The sequence below is a fragment of the Rhea americana genome, unplaced genomic scaffold (genome assembly GCF_003343005.1).
Source record: "Rhea americana isolate MKP2758 unplaced genomic scaffold, rheAme1 scaffold_225, whole genome shotgun sequence".
NCBI classification, from domain to species: Eukaryota; Metazoa; Chordata; class Aves; order Rheiformes; family Rheidae; genus Rhea; species Rhea americana.
In genome coordinates this window covers 1,031,424-1,036,241 of record NW_028186341.1, presented here as the reverse complement: position 1 = coordinate 1,036,241, position 4,818 = coordinate 1,031,424, and the positions used below count along the sequence as shown (strand labels likewise).

The 4,818-nt window shown below is 48.8% G+C and overlaps 1 protein-coding gene across 4 annotated transcripts in view; it reads right to left on the bottom strand.

Moving 5' to 3' along the window:
- Positions 1 to 2,251, bottom strand: part of EXTL3 (exostosin like glycosyltransferase 3) — a 120,744-nt gene extending 118,493 nt beyond the window's left edge. For 2 of the 4 annotated variants that reach the window (XM_085305642.1, XM_085305641.1), the window contains exon 1: positions 320 to 575. The gene's annotated coding sequence lies outside the window, so the exon portion shown is untranslated. Of the gene's footprint in view, positions 1 to 319; positions 576 to 1,717; positions 1,779 to 2,132 lie in introns of those variants that run through there. The other 2 variants (XM_085305644.1, XM_085305645.1) reach the window with 2 other exon arrangements.
- Between the last annotated feature and the right edge of the window lie 2,567 nt (positions 2,252 to 4,818).

The window sequence follows — 4,818 nt, the reverse complement described above, 5'->3', positions numbered from 1 at the left end:
CCCCCCCACAAAAAAAATCACCCCTAACCCTGAGGAAACCCCCTCATCTCCGCTAACCCTGAGGGAGCTCCCTCATGTGCCCCCCGCCCTGAGGGAAGCCTCCCCCCTCCCCGGTCCCTCAGGGGCGCCCAGACCGGGCTGAGGCTCGGCCTCCCCCCGCCTCACGGGAGGGAAGGGGGGGGGGAGAGGGGGCTTCCCCCGGGCTGTACCACCCCCGCCACGCACCCGGCCCCACAGGCTCCCCGCTGGGGGGGGCGGGGGTCGTACGGCCGCGCACCGCCCTCCCCGCCGCCTCCGAACGTGGTACGGTCCGCCGTACCTCTTGGCGCCCTTACTTCACCCTCCTGGCGGAGCCGCGGTCCCGGCGCCCGCTGCGCCGCCGTGCGCGAGTGGCCGGGGGGGGAGCCATAGCCGCTGCCTGGTCTTCGCCCGCCGCTCGCCCTCTCCCCCTCCCCCCCCCCCCCACTCCACCCCGCGTCCAAGCGCAGTTGGTTCGTTCCGAGAAGCCGGCCGGTCTTCCCCCCTACACCGCTGGATCTCTCACGTCTTCGGCCATTTCCGACCGAACTGGCGGAAGTTGCCGAAGAGGCGGCGGAACTTAACGGGCTGAACCGAAGGGAGGGCGGAGATTGCCGAACCTGCGACGGAGTTGGCCGAAAGGTGAAGGGGCGGGGACTAGGCACGAGAAGGCAAGCCTTCGCTCCGGAAACTAACGAGAAGAGCCGAAGCTCCCGAGGGCTCCSCCACCGCCCAGCACCCCGCGCTCGCCCAGCTCCCTGCGCGCTCCGAAGCGGGAGGGAGGAAGGTGACAAGCCCAAACGGAGCTCTGTCCCTTTAAATGGTGGCGCAAGCGCCCGCCCCTCAGCGAGGGGAGGCGCCGCCAGYCGCTGCGCATGCCCAGTTGCGGGCGTGCGCGCGCGGCGCGTTTCCCGCCTAAAGGCARGCACGTGCGCGGCCGCTCCCCTCCCTCGCCTCACGAGGGAGCCGTTGCCGCGTCAGAGCGCGACGCGGGCCCAYGTCTGCCCTCAGCAAGGCTGGAGAGGCTCAGTCCACCCCCACCCGCTTTGGCCGCTGGTCCCGTGTGGGCCAGACCCCAGCGATGGCTGCCAGGGTTGTCACAGGCACGCTGGAGTGGCAGTCAGGTGACTCCTAGCTAAAGGAGGTTATGAGAAACAACCGTATTCTGGCTAGCTGACGGAAAAACACGAGGCTGTGCTGCAGGCCCTGCTGACAGCCACTAAAATGCCACCAGAGGTCTGTTTTCATTGTAGAATTAGATTAAGACTGGACCTGTATGGTTTGCCTTAACATCAGAAATTACCACTCCACATGAACAAGGACAAAATGATTTTAAATACTGCAGTGCTGTACAGTGGTTTAATGTTACTAAGCCACAGCAGCTATGTAAAATACACAATGATAAGCACCAAACAAACCATGCAAAAAATGGCAACCGAGGCAGGCAAAAAAAAAAAAAAAAAAGAAAAGAAAAGAAAAAAGAAAAGAAAAGAAATAACAAGTGATGGTGCCAGCCATTTTCTTGCAACAAAGCCAAATGAAACAGATTCGGTAATTTTTGTTTCATTGCTTCACACACTTTAACCATGTATTTTAAATACATTTAGGGGCCATTTGAAAAGCATTCATATCTRCAGGAATCAAATCTCACCCAAAAACCCACCGCTGAGCAATGTTAAGGAGAGAAACAAGGCTTTACCTCTACAGCAGTAGAGAAGGTGGCAAGAGCAGTATGTCTCTGGCCCCAAAGCTCCAGGAATCTGTATAATAATACATGAACACATTAAAACTGCAAGAAACCACTTTTCCACCCCTCTGCACTTTTTAACAGCCATTTACACATGTGTAAAGTGCGCGAGGAGAAACCAATTTTTTAAACCAAGATGAAAAGAACACTGAGAGGAGAAAACACCAGGTCTACCATTCATCAAACAATGTGAAATACAGTCCCAGAAGCAGGGAACGTGCTGTAGAGAAGGACAGGAATGGATACTGCAGGTTCAAAGGTTCTCAGGTATAGAACTTCACATTTCCCCCCCCCAAAAAAAAGGTGGGGGGACAGAGTCCTACTGCATTGCACAGCATAAAGTTAACATCCCAATTACTGAACTCACCCAGGTTATCCCAGCACGCACATCCTTGTTTCCTCTTCTACCACAACATGAAGTTACGCTCATTCTGCACTGCTCTGCATGGAGATTTGCTGGAGGAAGTGGGGAGACGAGAAACGCCTTTCAGCACCTCACTGGGGGGAAAGATAGAAAAGGAGAATTGTACTTCAAGGCACAAGTCAAGAAAGCAATTCTTCTCCCAACTCTCTCCAAAAACCACAAGCTTTCATGAAAGGCAGCTGGGGTGACAAGTCTGTCTTCCAGAAAGCTCTGCCAAAGCTATTACACGCGATATTGATGAAAATAGTTTCAGATTAAATCYCCTTTGTACACCTAACCTTTCTTAGTCTAATGTAACAAGAGATCAGCATAAAAAGGGGGTTTTCTGTTCCCCTTCCACCAAAGAACACCTCAAAAATGGATCCTAGGAAGCAGTGCTGCACRTGCTGCAATTTCAGCCAGCAGCTCAAACACGGGCGGGAGGTTTGTGAAAGGCAGCTGCCCGGGGCTACCGGAGAGGTAAGGGAAAAGGGGGATTTATAGTAGGAACAAGAAGGGGGAGCGATGTTTGGGGATGGTGAGGAGMAGAAATGCAGCGAGGGCCCGTGGTAGCACAGCTTAGGATATGGAAGCAAAGGTGGGACCACTGTAGCAGGAGGTTACAGGGGGAACAGAAGACCAAATCTAAGAAAAGCTGGCTTCATTAGTCCCACTGTTCACAAAACTACTTATTTAGACATCTGTGTATGATTTCACTGCAGAGAACCTCCCTTATATTACCTTTTTAGGAGCTCTACACTTAACTGCTGCAGTTTAATGCAGTGAATGCTATCACTCCTTTGTGTCCTCTTTTTCTCATTTCCAGGATTTGAAACGGTCCCCACTTTATTYCTTACTCACAGTGTGATTTCACCAAATTCTCTCTCTCTCATCCCAGTTATCTGTAAGCATTTCTCACATCCAATGTACTGTTGTTTCCTSTCTGCTGTAAATTACATTGACTCATTTTGGGCAGGTATTAAGAAGTTTCAAAGCCAGCCAATGCACACTTTCATGGCACACTTCCACAGCCTGAAATAAACCTCAGAAAACCATACATGACTTTCCAAGGGAGCAACAAGCTAAGGGGAAGACCCTGAGCTTTCATCCTTTCCCTGCTACAGTCCCTTCGATAAATCTTTTTTAACATCTTTTTCCTTCCTTTCACAGGAGACAATACCAAGGCCTGTGACCATCTGTGGATTTTACAAGTTTCATGGAATGTTTTCAGACCACACTCTTAACCTCAGACACTCCTCTCAGATTTCATAGGAGTCARTCACCTTTTAGCCCCAGGGTGCTGTAAGCGCTAAATAGGTAATATACATCTCTCAGCCGCTATGGAATGACTACACAGCACAACTGAATTCGGACCGCTTTTGGCCATCAGATATCCCACAGCACGCTTCACAAAAGAGGAAGTGTTAATCTGGAATACTGGCCACATTCCAGTTTAGGTAATTACATTCTGATGATTTACATTCTCCCTGCAGTTTTTAGTGGATATGGATTTTTTTTTCTCCTTACTTTATATCATAAAAGCAGTGACTTGCTCCTATTTGTGCTGTTAGAACAGCTGCCAGGCTTTGCAGCATAAGTAGCTGCATTTCAGAGGTAGGTGAAGGGTCCTCTGTAGGTTTAAATAAAGCACTTTAAAGACCCCATGGGTACAAGAAGTATTGTAACAATACACCCTACTGCTGGCCATAAAGCATAGCAAGGGCTAAGCGAGCAATGAAACACTCAATGGCAATATCTAAACGGGAAAAGAARAAGGTAGCATAAGAATAGAGACATGGACATAACAAAGTGCAAAGCCTTTTCCCTCCCAGTTGCTAATTTAAATCTGAGCCCAATGCAGCCTCAGCTGGAATCGAAAGAGCAAGTACAATGCACTACCACCTTCCTGCACAGGGGAACTAGATCATGTCTGCAAAAGAAACTAACTTTATAAAAGCAGGGAAAGCTTTTGGTGAGGTCTTTAGATGCTGAAGGATACTGCCTGGTAGTGAAATGGAGTGAGGAAAAGAAATGACGAGTGTTCTCTTGTTAATGAAAGCCCAAGTACTTGTTTCCCATTGTACCTAGGTATTTAAAAGAAAGAAAAATGATAACTTTGGCAGAAGGTTTTGTTTTAAGGTGGAAYATTATGCACAGTGTACGTCAAGTTGCACTGCCACACATTTTATTAAGAATAAACATTTTAGATAAATTTATTAATTGACAGTATTATGCTTTGTTTACCAAACGATACATAACTGCATTGTTATTATCTTCATAAGAACCACAGTGCCTAAAAGGGTAGTTTTCATATTTCAACAAAAAATGAAATAAAAGAGATTAGGACAGTGGTTACAAATAAACCATCAGGGACCAGATGGCTCAGAGGATGGGTAATGAGACATGTAGCTTTCTGTCCTCCCCCAGTGTGTCCCAGATCATTAGCGGCTGAAAGCTGTTACTAGCACTGGGTGAATATTTTTCAAAAATAGTTTATCGAGCGAAATTCTTTTGTCTATCCCTAAAACTTCCAGCAAACCAATTTCAGTATGACAAGTCATTCCACCTGGATGGACTTTGAGGGAGGCAGACACAGCTGTGAGGTGGTGCGAGTAGAGGGAAGCTTCTTCCCACTCTTTGTAGCTATGAC